This window comes from Palaemon carinicauda, unplaced genomic scaffold (assembly GCF_036898095.1).
Source record: "Palaemon carinicauda isolate YSFRI2023 unplaced genomic scaffold, ASM3689809v2 scaffold165, whole genome shotgun sequence".
NCBI lineage: Eukaryota > Metazoa > Arthropoda > Malacostraca > Decapoda > Palaemonidae > Palaemon > Palaemon carinicauda.
Window position 1 is genome coordinate 194,688 of NW_027169203.1, and position 14,072 is coordinate 208,759.

The window sequence follows — 14,072 nt, forward strand, 5'->3', positions numbered from 1 at the left end:
GAACTTGGCAAGCCGTTCTAATGTTAAGCCCGTTTCTTCGACATTTTCTTGGGTCTCTTCCTGGGCACCCTCACTCTCTTCCTCACTTGCCGATTTCGTCAGGTCTTCGAGGTCTGCGTCAGTTAGGGGCTGGGAATGGCAGTCCAACAACTCGTCGACGTCTTCAGTCGTCATGTTGCCAAACCCGTCACCTCCAATTATGGCAGCCAACTGCACAGATTTCCGTATTGCAGAGTGTTGGATTTCCGACGGAGTAAATCCCTTGTCGTCGTAAACAATCTCGGGCCACAACTTCTTCCAGCTCGCATTCACGGTTGCAGGTTTCATCTCTTGAAGTGCCTTTTGAATATTCTGCAGGCACGTGGCTATGGTGTACTGCCGCCAGTACGCCTTCAAGTTGAAATCTTCATCCTCGTCATCTTGGGCAGCATCCACACACGCAACGAGGTCCGCCAAGGTATTCTTCGTGTAGAGGGCCTTGAACGCCCTGATAACCCCCTGGTCCATCGGTTGAATTAATGACGTGGTGTTGGGTGGCAGGAACTCAACCTGAACGCCCTCACGCGACAGGTCAGTTGCGTGTCCACCAGCGTTATCCATAAGGAGAAGGATCTTGAATGGCAAGCCCTTCTCTAAGAGATATTCATGGACTTGCGGGATGAAACACTGGTGGAACCAGTTGGAGGTCAGCATCTTCGTAATCCATGCTTTTTGATTATGCATCCAGTACACGGGAAGGAGATTCTTATTTTTATTTTTCAAAGCGCGAGGATTTTTCGACTTATAAATAAACCCTGGCTTTAACAAAAATCCAGCAGCATTGCCACACATCACGAGGGTAACGCGATCCTTGAATGCCTTAAAGCCAGAGGCTTTGGCTTCCTCTTTGAACAGGAAAGTTCGCGACGGCATTCTCTTCCCAAACAAGCCGGTTTCATCCATATTAAACACTTGTTCCGGCTTGTATCCACCTTCAGCGATAATGTTCTTGAAAGTCTGGTTCACGTAAGTTTCAGCAGCGGCAGTGTCAGCGGAAGCAGACTCCCCATGCAGGGAAACGCTTTTCAGGGCGAAGCGTTTCTGAAACTTCGCGAACCATCCTTTGCTGGCGGAAAAACGTTGTTTCTGACGCTGGGAATCAGTGGAGGTCCCTGGTTGAGGTTCATCTACATCATCATCTTCTTCAGCATGGTCGCCATCGTCGTCATGAGGTTCCTTTGCCGCAAAATTCTCATACAAGCTCAAAGCCTTTGTTCGGATGGTGTTCGTATCCAACGCTATGTTCTTCTTCCGACAGTCGGCAATCCACACAGCTAAAGCACCTTCCATGCGTACGATCGTTTTATTACGCGTTGTAACGACTCGCTTCGCTGATCTGCTAAAGGTGATTGCAGCAGTCTTTCTAATGTTCGCCTCGTCCTTCTTGATGTAGCGAACGGTGGATTCGTTGATGCCAAAATGGCGGCCGGTGGCCGCGTAACTTCTACCATCTTTTAACATGTCGAGAAGCGTAACCTTCTCAGCTATCGTCATCATCCTTCGGTGGCGTTTAGGCTCACTACCAGCCTTACTAGAAGCAGAACGCTTGGGAGGCATTGTAACAGAAAGTTCAACAAAAAGTTCAACTTAAAACAGTCGCACACAGCACAGATTAAACTTCACAAACTTAAAAACGTCTACTCAGCAATACGCGGAAAGAGAAAGTGAACGATCCAGCCCCGCGAGAACTTTGATGCTGCGGGTAGAAGATGCGGGCAAAACACCAATCACAGGCTAGATAACAAAACTTGAGTTTTGATTCGTCATCTATCAGCGCTTGAACCAATCACAACCCGTCTTACAGTACTATGGTGCGTTGGTTACTCATAGAAGATGTCCCGCGCACACTGAACGTACGTAGATTAAGTACAATACCGTAATAATAATAAATAATGATAATAATACTGTACAGTAATAATAATAATAATGATTAATAATAATAACAATAATAATTTTATTAACAACAACAACAATAATAATAATAATAACAATAATAATAAAAATTTACGTACGCTATTTTACGCCTCTCTCTCTCTCTCTCGTACGCTTACAGTATTCGAAATGTGATTTTTGCAACAAAGAATATTATTGGATGCAGTACTGTACTACGTACGTATACATACAAAAGATTCATGGAAAAGAAGCACATCCATTACAGTACACACCATTCTAATATGGTATGACTGCATCTGATTTGCGTTTCATGTTCGATTTAATTTTACTACGTACTGAATTATCGTATGATCACATTCTCTTTTCGTGTTTTATTTCTTTCTGTGCTGAATTATATATCATATGTAATGCAATGAACAATCAGTAAGAGCAGATATTACTAATTTAATGGAATTACAGGTAACAAAATATCGTATTTGGTTGTCTTCAGATTTCGCTGTATTTTCGAATTTTCCGGAAAATCCGCGATATGTATATATATATGGGTTATGGGAAAACCCCGCGAAGTGGTGAATCCGCGATTGTCGAACCGCGAAGTAGCGAGGGTTCACTGTACGAGGGTTTATCTGCCGTCAGTAACGGCAGTGTTGGTAAGAATGGCAGCAAAGTCAGACGACAATAGTTCCCACAGAAGCATCATGTCGTAAGCAAAGGTTGTGGTGGTACAGGCCACACTGCCTTAAATAGCGACGTATCACTATCGTATGCCCAAGAGAAGGAATGCCGTCGGAGACGAAGCCGTAAGTACCGGCAATGCCGTCAGTCTGACAATTCGCTCTTACATAAAGGGGTATGCTGACAGGTCTATAAAACCAGAACCCAAAAGGGATTAGGCCTCACCACAACAATAGCAAATACACAGCATTATAAATAAAATTAAGTTCGATATCAGTAACGGGAAGACTCGCCATGGAGAGGAGTAAAGACAAAGTAAAAATTTTACTACTCTAAAATTCTCATAGGCTAGGATACAGCAGCACACAACTGTCAGCGCATCAACAGGAAAAAACTCACCTTTCGCAAAGGGGAACACGATAGAACTACCGTAAGCCAACATGAGAACATATGAATGAATGTAACATAATGGAGCAACGAATACGCCGTCGAAGGATAGGCTAGGCCTGGATACGAATAAATTAGATAGGTGAGCTCACCCTTCGCAAAGGGGAACTCCAAAAAAATGCGCCTTCCTAGCCCTGAGAGAATTCAGATGATTGTAGCACGATGGCCAAGAGCCTAAACGGTCAGAGTATCGAGGAATGCCAACAAGTGGGACAAAAATCTCAGTATGACTGAGTAAAAACCTTCACGAGGAAAGAGACCACTGTCAACGAAACCGGGATTAAAGACCAAAAACGAAAACGGCGAGTCCGTGTCCAACTTACCATCTCTAAGCTAGGCTAGCCGAAACTGATACGAACTCAAAAAGACATAAAAATACAATGTAAATGCTAACCTAAAATAGAGCCCAAAGCATCGTAATGCTAAAAAACTACTAGCCAACGTGAGACTTTCCAAATAAACAAGTGAACACGAAAAAGAAGCAATCAGGTACAAAACCCGACGCCATGGCTAGCTGGACTCAAAGCGATCAGGCTTCCTCTCGCACAAAAGGTAAAATCTAACTCCACGACCAAAGCAAAAACAGCTAACACAAAAGGCAAGGAGAGATAGTACTCAACTTTGACGAAGAAGAGGAAGCCAACATACGAATAAAATCTTTGAGAAAAGGTGAAAAGAGCGCACACAAAAATATCACACAGAAGCAAACAAACTGCGGAGAAGGAATGAAGCGGCAGGGTCATACGGGAGCACTGAAAGGTGATAGGATATGTAACGGCTCCTCATTTATCCTTCCCCTTAGAGGATTAGCTTGGGAATGGTCTACTAAGGGTCCAGATATCTATGGTTATCTCAGCATACGTCCCCGATTATACGCAATATCTTCGGATAGTCGTTCCAGGGGTTAAAACCCTGTGATACCTGACGGTAATTCTCTTATAATATCAATCGCAGAAATATTATTTAGTAGAAAGTTTCTGGAGGGAACTTCCATCAGGACGACACGGCTCGAGCCCAAAAATGAATTTAAAGATAACAGTTCATAATAAAAATAGCTCTCATCTCTAGTTTCATTAGATCTTTTGAGAAAAATTTAATAACATGCAAATATGAGAAGTCAAAAATATTCAAGAGACGTTAATAAACTTGTCCTTGTCTGCCTCAAACTCGGGACCATGACGTTCCTTTTCAATGACGACAGTGTGCTGAAGCATCATCATCTAAGAAAAATCTCTTGAACAGTAAAAAAAAATACAAGTTTTCAATAGAAAGTTTAATCTTTCATAGGCCTACCTGAGGCAATCTCAACTTTGTCTGATCTCCCAAGGTACGAACAATTATGCTTCGAATAGCAATCGCCGTGACTAAGTAAGTCCCACCTTTGTTTGATGAATGGAACAATATGGAATTTGGGATTTCGAATATCACACAGTGACAGGGTTAGCAAGAGGCACATTACTAAAGGACTGAGGGTTAGTACCGCATAGGAACAAATGTATATTTCTGAAGAAACAATTGATATATGTCAAACTGCAGATTATATGGAATTCAATAATACAGGTTTAACTGGCGTTCTGGGTAAAATTTCTATCTAAACAGTAATTACCAATATTTGCATCAATATGTACACCCATAGTGTTCGCTGATAAGGACAAAGTACATTTCTGGGTCGACCTGTGACGCCCGGTGAAAAGGGTCCTTCTTATCTCTTTTCTGTTATAAATACTTCCAAATATACCAGAGAAAGTTAAAGCATGGAATGCAGAGGTTACTACCCTCGCGCGAGCACCTTAAGGGCGTCGTGTATAAAAAAAAGGCGTGTGATAACCACTATTCACAGGTCGTCTTCCATTTGGATCAATCCTTCATCAAAAGGGGAGCCGCCCTAACGGCACCAACCGAACTCACCTGATCCACTCAGCGACGCCTGCCTCGAGCGCCCTCTACTCATCCTTCTGTTGGACTTGTACTAACGACGATGGCTTTGTTTTGTGTCTCGCTTTTTAGCTGTTTTTGTGGATTTCTTCATCATGGCTGAAGCTCTCCTTACTCCTACATCAATGTTAAGTACCATAGATTGTTTTGACAGTTTTTTAAGTACCGGGCAAGTTTGTGTTAAGTAATAGGAAGTGTTTTTAATGCGTTCGGCCTTGTGCCTTCCGAGGCTCACGCGGCCATTTTTATTGTTTACGCTCAGTGCGTTTTCTTTTTGCTATTACGTTGAACTTTTGGTACTTTTGTCTTGTCAGGTTCATTTAATCTTAATTTAAGATCCTACCCTACATCTTGACTCTCACAAGATTGTGCAATACTCTACAAATAAATAAGACATTGTATTGTCTCTACTTTCAGATTCTGTAAGTGCACTAATCCTTACATTCAGTTCTTAATACAGTATAACCAGTTCTTGAATTTCCGGTAAATGCTAGAATTACAGTTCTACACATTCCATTAAACATATTTTAATAATCAATACTTTAAAATACAATTTTCCTGTTTAACCCAGATCACCAGAGATTTCCTAATTAAAGTCTTTTCTCAACCTCTATAACTAAATTGATTATATTCCCTTATGATTTCACTGTATTGTTTGAGGTAAGTAGCACAGAAACCCCTTATTATAATGCTTTAGATGGATCTATTTTTACCAGCAATAGTTCAGGTGTGAAACTTCAACGTACAATGCTTTATTTTCATCTTTCAAACTTATTAAAATGTTTCTATGCTAATTAACATTGAACATTTGAACATCATTAAGAATATACTCATGGCTTTCTTCCATTCTACTTTAGCTATTCCAATCAAATTAGTTCACTATAGTCCATTTCTTTTAGCGAGGCAGATTTGCACCGACTCGCAACGGTGCCCTTTTAGCTCGGAAAAGTTTCCTGGTCGCTGATTGGTTAGAATTATCTTGTCCAACCAATCAGCTATCGGGAAACTTTTCCGAGCTAAAAGGGCACCGCTGCGAGTCGGTGCAAATCTGCCTCGCTAAAAGAAATGGACTATAGTATAACACTGATGAATAAAAGCCGATTATCATGATGGGGACATCGCGTCGACAAAACGCCACACCAAAGAACTCCAACAGGATTCATGAGAGAGAGTATTGCCATAACTTGAAACTTGTTCTCTTGAGTACGGCATTGTTCATTATCCACTAATCAACTGACGGCAAAAGGAAATGTCTTATTACATCTATCTTCAACGACATCACTAAACGCACCACATCCTTGTAGCTATTACGGCGGCTCAACTTCTAAATCATCGGTAACTTGCGGTTCTTCGTGCTACCTTTGAAATCGGCTTATCATCACTGCCTGGAAAAAAAGGTCTTGCTTTAATAATTTGAATATCTTGTAAATTCTTTACTTGGGAGGCTACAAATATTATTCTATATCCTATCTCCTAAGGACTCTAAAGGATTCCTAAAATGGATTTACAAATGTCCTTTTGCTCCCCGTCTATGAAATACTTATAAGTAATGGGCCTTTAAGAAAAATGGTGTCCATAGAAATCAAAATGAATTTGTTTCCACAACATTTTCCCTAAACTTTATTCCAAGTCTTGAGGAAACAGTTGACACTATGATTCCTTCAAGAATTTATTATTACATTGCATAATACTTTTCAAAAAATTAAACTAAACTTCCTAATACAGTAAAAAATTTCATATTGCTTTTTCTTTTAACAAATTCATATCCTAAAACAAAATCAATTACACTATATGTACCCGGTAACAACAGCTTCCACATTATCACAATTTGAAAAAGGAAATTTAATTTGTTTTACCTTTCAAATTCAACTCCCACTGAAAAGTCTTCAAACCAGTTTACTTCAAGTTCTTTGATGACTGATAGAGAATAAATTTGACAGTATATACACCTATATAACCATATCTTCCTTTATTATTAGACTAAAATTCTATTATGCATCTTGAGACAAGTGGCATGCATTTCTATTAATACATATAGACTCATTTGGTCTATATAAATAAATTAAAGTTTAAACGTTGTCTTCAATGCTATCTCAAACACTATCTTTAAAATAATTTAGTTTAGCAATCTATCATCATCATCATCTCCTACGCATATTAATGCTGTAGTGGTCTGCAGACTGTGGCCAGACGTAGCACGCAGACTGCTAGGGTCCGAGTGCCGACCACAATCGGTTTCACTACAGTGGAATACTCGGAAATCTGGGTAAAAAGTAAACAATCAAGGATAAACTGGGCACTGGGCACCACCCCTTGATTTTATACTAGGCAAGGGGACCCAGCTAGAAGCTCACTCACCTATTGTTTCTTGGGTTCCCAGTCTCTTCGCAGGGCTTTCCACAGAGTCCTAAATAAGAGGAGCAGTATGCTTTCTAGGTAAGATTTATTTGTATATAAAGGTAATTGAACATTTGGAGAGGAAATAAGCTTAAATATTACAAAGGGGAAGAGAGGAAACTTCAGGCTGGAATGGGGGACCGCTCACAAGAGGAGCATACTGAAAGAGGAGCATACTGAAAGAGGATCTACAAGAAAATACATTTAATACAGAATTGAAGGAGAAAAAAGTAAAATATGAAAATGCAGGTATACAAAACCAGGAGAGGCATAGATATCTCCAAACAAAACCTCTTAAGAATTAATCTAATCAAACATTCAATCCACATATAAGTACAACCAGAGCCCAACGCAACTGTATATACATTGGGGCAAAACACCACTGCAATTTGAATAAGCTTGCATTACAATCAAAGGTATTGTAAGACCATGTTGTACATCTGACCTGTCTCTACATTCTTACCTTTATATCAAAAAGACAAAAAATGGGATTGTGACGTAGGCATAATCTATTTTTGGGCTCGAGCCATGTCCTGATGGAAGTTCCCTTCGCCTGCTTTCTACTGTATAATATTTCTGCGAGTGATATCACAAGAGAATTATTACTGGGTATCACAGGGTTCCAAACCCCGGAACAACTATCCGAAGATCTCGTGTATAAGAAACTTTTTATCCTCAATGCGATACGCAAAAGGGACGGCTAAAGATCGCATACAGCGTCAGGACAGAGTTCAGGCTTAATGAAGAACCACACCCCATTGCAGTTCAAGATCCACAAAGAGTGAACAGTCTGGACAAAAATCTCCGACTACCTACTCATCCGTAAGGTTTACTTCTACTAAAGAGTCCACTGCATTAATACCCTAAGAATTCCCCACAGTCAATAATTGCTTGTCCTCACCTAGCACTTTCAGAAGCAGAGGGGAGTCCAAATCGCTCTCGCAACTTATCTTCAATAGGCTTCAATACAGGAAGCAATCTTCATAAAATAAATTTCTGGAACTTGATCACCGCTGCGTTGTCACTGAAAAATGAGAGGAAGGGGTCAAGAGACAAAAAATGATTGAGCTTACAATAAATTAATAAAAAAATTCAAATGCTTTATAATTAAGTAGTTTACCTAAATACAAAAATAATTAAGATTTTTTTCACACAAACCCAAATTAAGAAGTTTACCTAGATACAAAAATATTTAAGATTATTTCAACACAAACCCATTATTATTAGAACGCAAAGGGCCTCTGTTAGATTTCGCCAATCGTCTCTGTCTTGAGCTTTTAAATTAATACTTCTACATTCATCACCACCTACTTTACACCCACAATACTCAGCCATATAGGCCTGGGTCTAACAACTCTTCTAGTGCCTTGTGGAGCCCAGTTGAAAGTTTGGTGAACTAATCTCCGGGGGAATGTGAAAAGCATGCCCAAACCATCTCTATCTACCCCTCACCATGATCTCATCCACATATGGCACTCAAGGAATCTCTCAAATAGTTTCATTTCTAATAATGTCATGTCATTCAACCACAATTTTTTTTTCAAATCTATAAAATCTGTTTGATATTATTTCATTGTTATACCACAATTCATGTCCATACAGTTTATTATAAATTTTCTATTCTAGAATACCATCAAAGTATGGTTCAATACCACAAAAAACTATAGTCCTTGCACACAATACATTAATGACACCAATTAAAGGTAGCATGAAGCTACGTCTGACAATACTGCTCATGGTCTTATATTTACACTCTTAATATGACATTCCCTATACAAGCATAACTACAAATCAGTTCTTTCCTGATCCCAAATGCCTGTATCACTTCTTAACCCTTTTACCCCCAGGCTATTTGGCAATTTCTAACCCTTAACCCTTGGGAGTTATTTTTTTTCAAGCACATTTTGCAGAATATTTATTTTAAATAGCTCTAACAGCCTTAATTTTCGTCATAGAGAGGTCAGGTTGGTCTCATTCTCTTTGAAAATGCCTGAAGTTTCTCAAAAAAATTATCAAAAATATGCAAAAAAAAAATTTAAATAGAAGTTTTTTGCAAGGACGTACCGGTACGTCCATGGGAGTAAAGGGATGAGGTTTGTGAAACGTACCAGTATGTCCTTTGGGGGTAAAAGGGTTAAGATATCATGAGCAAGGTATGTATTTCATCACATAACTCCCAGTTGACTGCTAATCTATTATCAGTAGAGCTTGTGATATCTTCAGCTCTTATCAATATCATGGTATCACTTTATCAATAATTATGAAAACTTAATTCCTATAATTCATCAGTCGACCTAATATGAAAGGCACACCAACCAAAACCACTTGCGAGATACTCGTTACTACGTACTGACAAACTTCCACAGACAAAGACAAAAATTCTACATATCTCAAGCTGTCTCCTTTATGTCCCCCCAAAAATGAATTTAACTTACAAGTTTTCTATTTGGCATTTGCAAAAATTATTCTTTATTAACAAATGCCATAAAAATGATTGAAATCACACAAAATCGGGCATATCAGAAAGTTCATTCCGACACAAGTTCTTATTTTTCCCACAACGTATTTCATCATTCAAATGGAATAGTTTCTACCCGCTGTGCGTCTAGGCTCCAATTGTCTTCAGTGCAATGCTTCCAGAATCACTATTTAGGATACATATTTATTAGTCAAACTTATCAGCTTCTTATTATAACAAACCAATTCATATATACTAAAATCTAATGATTTTCAAAGTAAGAAATTGTTTCACTCCTAATAAACATCGTTAGATTGGAATAAATAGCCTCATTAGAGTCAGCTGCTATAGGCCCAAAGAGGGCGGGGGTGCTCATGGAACGAACCTTCGCTCCTATACCTCCGCAGAGGAATAGCCAATTAGAAGGCAACGGTACGAGTAAACTTAACCCTTTTACCCCCAAAGGACGTACTGGTTCGTTTCACAAAAGCCATCCCTTTACCCCCATGGACGTACTGGTACGTCCTTGCAAAAAAATGCTATAAAAAATTGTTTTTCATATTTTTGATAATTTTTTGAGAAAATTCAAGCATTTTCCAAGAGAATGAGACCAACCTGACCTCTCTATGACAAAAAATTAAGCCTGTTAGAGCAATTTAAAAAAAAATATACTGCAAAATGTGCTGGTAAAAAAATAACCTCCTGGGGGTTAAGGGTTGGAAATTTCCAAATAGCATGGGGGTAAAAGGGTTAATAGTTTAAGCAATCGACGCATCGATTAACGAGCAAGTGTCTATAGCAACCCGAGGGCTGTAACAAGAAGTTGATAACCTCAATAGAAAAGACCCGGGATTGGGAACTAACCTATAGAGTTATCACTAATCTATCCAATCCACACCCTGAGAGGGGATTGGGCAAATCGTAAAAGGGATTCCAAGGCCCAGCATACATATAGAAGCCTCAAAAGTTGAAGGAGTAAGGCCTTTATGTTGATTTGTAGTTAAATTCACATAGAGTCAGTAGAGAACCCACCTTAGGTTAGGCAAGGCGGTTTCAGATATAGAGGACAGAAAGGCATGTGCCCTAGAGGTACCGGCAGTGCCAGGGGGGTAACGGCATTGCCGTCAGCGTCCTATGTGCCCTAAGGCGCTGGTACAGACATCCACTCGGATAGACTAGTACTAGCCCCACCGCCACTAACAGCAATGCCGTCAGGGGCAATGGTGCCTAGGGGTGGCGGAGATAACCGGCAAGGGTTTCCGCAGAAAACACCTTGCCATAGGTGAAAGCAGTGTCACCAGTGTAGCACTGCCGTAAGTAGCGACGTATCGCCGGTACAGGTACTATAGGATAGTGTGCCGATAGGTGGTGGCAAAGCCGTTAGGTACCAGCACTGCCGTCAGTCTGACAGCTTACTCCCTCAGGGAGAAGCATGCTGGCGGCTGTGGAGGGTCAGATCCCAGAGGGAACCAAATCCCACAATCAACAAATGCAAATACACAGCAGCATAATGATAAAATTCATGCAATGTCAGTCCTAGAAAGGCTAGGATATAAAAGAGAGGTGACGGCATGGTGTAGCTATACCCATGCGCCATATGAGCATTCCTTAACAATCCCCAGAACAGAGGTGACGGTAAGGATGTCAGGCTCAGAAAGAAATATGGGTTCAATCCGAGGGTTATCCCAACAAGGGAGAGTCTCTAGACAGAGACACTCTAGGCCGCCGCACCCTGAATCCCAGGAAAGGTTAGAAAGACTCTAAAACAAATGCTGGCAAAGCCAGTATAAAATAAATATAGGATGCCGCAGGTCGATCGAGAAATCTCAGGGGCTAGGAGGTAACGGCAGTGCAGGGAAGTCGGCGCACCGACAAGTTGAGATCACCCTTTGCAAAGGGGGGGGGGGGGCTCCAATGGATTGCCAACAGGATGACATGGCTATCTCACCCAAACATAGATTTTTTCTAAGTTAAAATCCCTTTTTAAGGTCTATTCTCTTTAAAATGTTGTAGTCTTACCTCTCGACACGAGAGAATCTGCTTACGAAATTTTCACTATCCGAAACGAGATGAAGAATTTTACGACTCGCACCATGAAAAATGTTTCGGCCAACGAAAGGAGGTACAGTATTTGAGCCCGACCGTGTCTGAGGCCGATTTTAAAATTAACGCACTGTGAGCCCGTAAACTCTCCGCCATCCTCCAGCACTCCCATTGGTTATCTCCCTACTCAAATGTTAGTTACCCCCATAAGATCCTGCTCTCCTATTGGTCAGCATCTACTGTCTTGTATCACATGCATCTACGCATTGGCGTTCCTATTTCTTTTAATCTCGGCAGCGGTATTGTACGCATTGACAGTGTTTGCGATTTCCCTTTCGTAATTATTGTACTGTATTGGATGTGATATTACGCTAGTGTAACCAATGGGTCCCAAAAAAGTTGATGATGTCCAGAGAAAGAAGAGGACGATGCTTTCGATGGAGACGAAGATGGAAATAATCAAGAAATACTAGACTAGCATGCAATTAATTGTGATCACAAAGGAACATGGCCGAAATCTGTCTATGACAAGAACGATCCGGTGTCATTTCAGGAGAGTTTTGAGCAAGAAGAAACAAGCTTTGGATGATTCTTTTTAAAAGAGGCTTTCGGTACTAACAAGCCTAAAGGAAGATATAAAATGAAAGGAAAGTGGTTGTGATGAAAATACGAATTTGAATTTAGAAAATACAAAAAGTAAAAAAAAAAAATTAGAAAAAGGCCAAAAACAAGAAACTTAATTTCGAGTTTATCATAAAGTTAAGTGTTAATATTTCCTGTCATTTATTAATGTTTCCTAAAATTAAGTGTTAATGTTTTCTGTCATTATTCTCTTTTGTAAAGTTAAGTGTTTACGTTTTCTGCCACTACTTAAACTTTTCCGCTGTTTGTCATCCTTCTCTACCACCACGCCACTTCGCTCTTGGACACCCCCTCACTCCAAAGGTAAGGTTCCACATTTTTGTTAATGTATTTTTACTGTTTGCTGTAATTATACATTTCTTTTACAGGTAACCAATGGTCAAGTTATTATTGAATGATCCAAATAATTGTAGTCATTCGTTGAGTACTGTACATTGAAGTGTATGCTTTTTATAATTGAATGTGGCGTTTTGTTGGTCTGGAATGAATTAGGCTAATTACAAGTTAAAGTATGGAGTGAAGGAAGCTCTGGATGGAGTGAAGGAAGATCTGGGTGATAGGAGGATAGATGTGAGAGAGGCAAGAGAGCGTGCTAGAAATGGGAATGAATGGCGAGCGATTGTGACGCAGTTCTGGTAGGCCCTGCTGCTTCCTCCGATGCCTTAGGTGACCGCGGAGGTAGCAGCAGTAGGGGATTCAGCAGTATGAAGCTTCATCTGTGGTGGATAACGGGGGAGGGTGGGCTGTGGCACCCTAGCAGTACCAGCTGAACTCGGTTGAGTCCCTTGTTAGGCTGGGAGGAACGTAGAGAGTAAAGGTCTCCTTTTTTGTTTTTGTTTCTTTTGTTGATGTCGGCTACCCCCCAAAATTTGGGGGAAGTGCCTTGGTATATGTATATATGTATGTAAAGTTAAGTGTTTACGTTTTCTGCCACTACTTAAACTTTTCCGCTGTTTGTCATCCTTCTCTACCACCACGCCACTTCGCTCTTGGACACCCCCTCACTCCAAAGGTAAGGTTTCACAGTTTTGTTACTGTATTTTCACTATTTGCTCTAATTATACATTTCTTTTACAGGTAACCAATGGTCAAGTTATTAGTGAATGGTCCAAATAATTGTAGTCATTCATTGAGTACTTTATATTGAAGTGTATTCTTTTTGTGGAGAAGGAAAACTCCAAAATCAAACCAAACCAAACCAAACAAGACCCCAACGGCGGAGCTTCCCAGCGCCGGCGGAAGAAGGCAATGGCTATCGGGCAGGCAACAAGGCGGGCCTTGACATAACAAGAACCCGGCAGCCCGATGCAACCAACATCGGAGAAGCCGCCTGTCTCATATGTCTTGAGCCGCGGTGAAAACGATGTGAGCCAAGTGTGTGTGCGTGGCCGTTGCAAAGCCACGACCACCCAAAACAATATACCCAGCTACTGGCATTCTGTCGTTTCCTCCACCCTTCTTCTGATAAGAGGCTGATGGCTAACGACAGAACCCAATACTCGGACACGAGTGGGCGCCGACGACGATTCTTTTTGTAATTGAA

At 40.5% G+C, this 14,072-nt stretch overlaps 1 protein-coding gene across 3 annotated transcripts in view; it reads right to left on the bottom strand.

Moving 5' to 3' along the window:
• Nucleotides 1-5,971: 5,971 nt before the first annotated feature.
• LOC137635736 (ketosamine-3-kinase-like) overlaps nucleotides 5,972-14,072 on the bottom strand; it is a 30,827-nt gene continuing 22,726 nt past the window's right edge. The window contains exons 7-8 of one of the 3 annotated variants that reach the window (XM_068368190.1): nucleotides 8,288-8,410; nucleotides 5,972-6,370 (exon numbers count right to left, since the gene is read on the bottom strand). The gene's annotated coding sequence lies outside the window, so the exon portion shown is untranslated. Of the gene's footprint in view, nucleotides 6,375-8,287; nucleotides 8,411-14,072 lie in introns of all 3 variants that reach the window. The other 2 variants (XM_068368188.1, XM_068368189.1) reach the window with 2 other exon arrangements.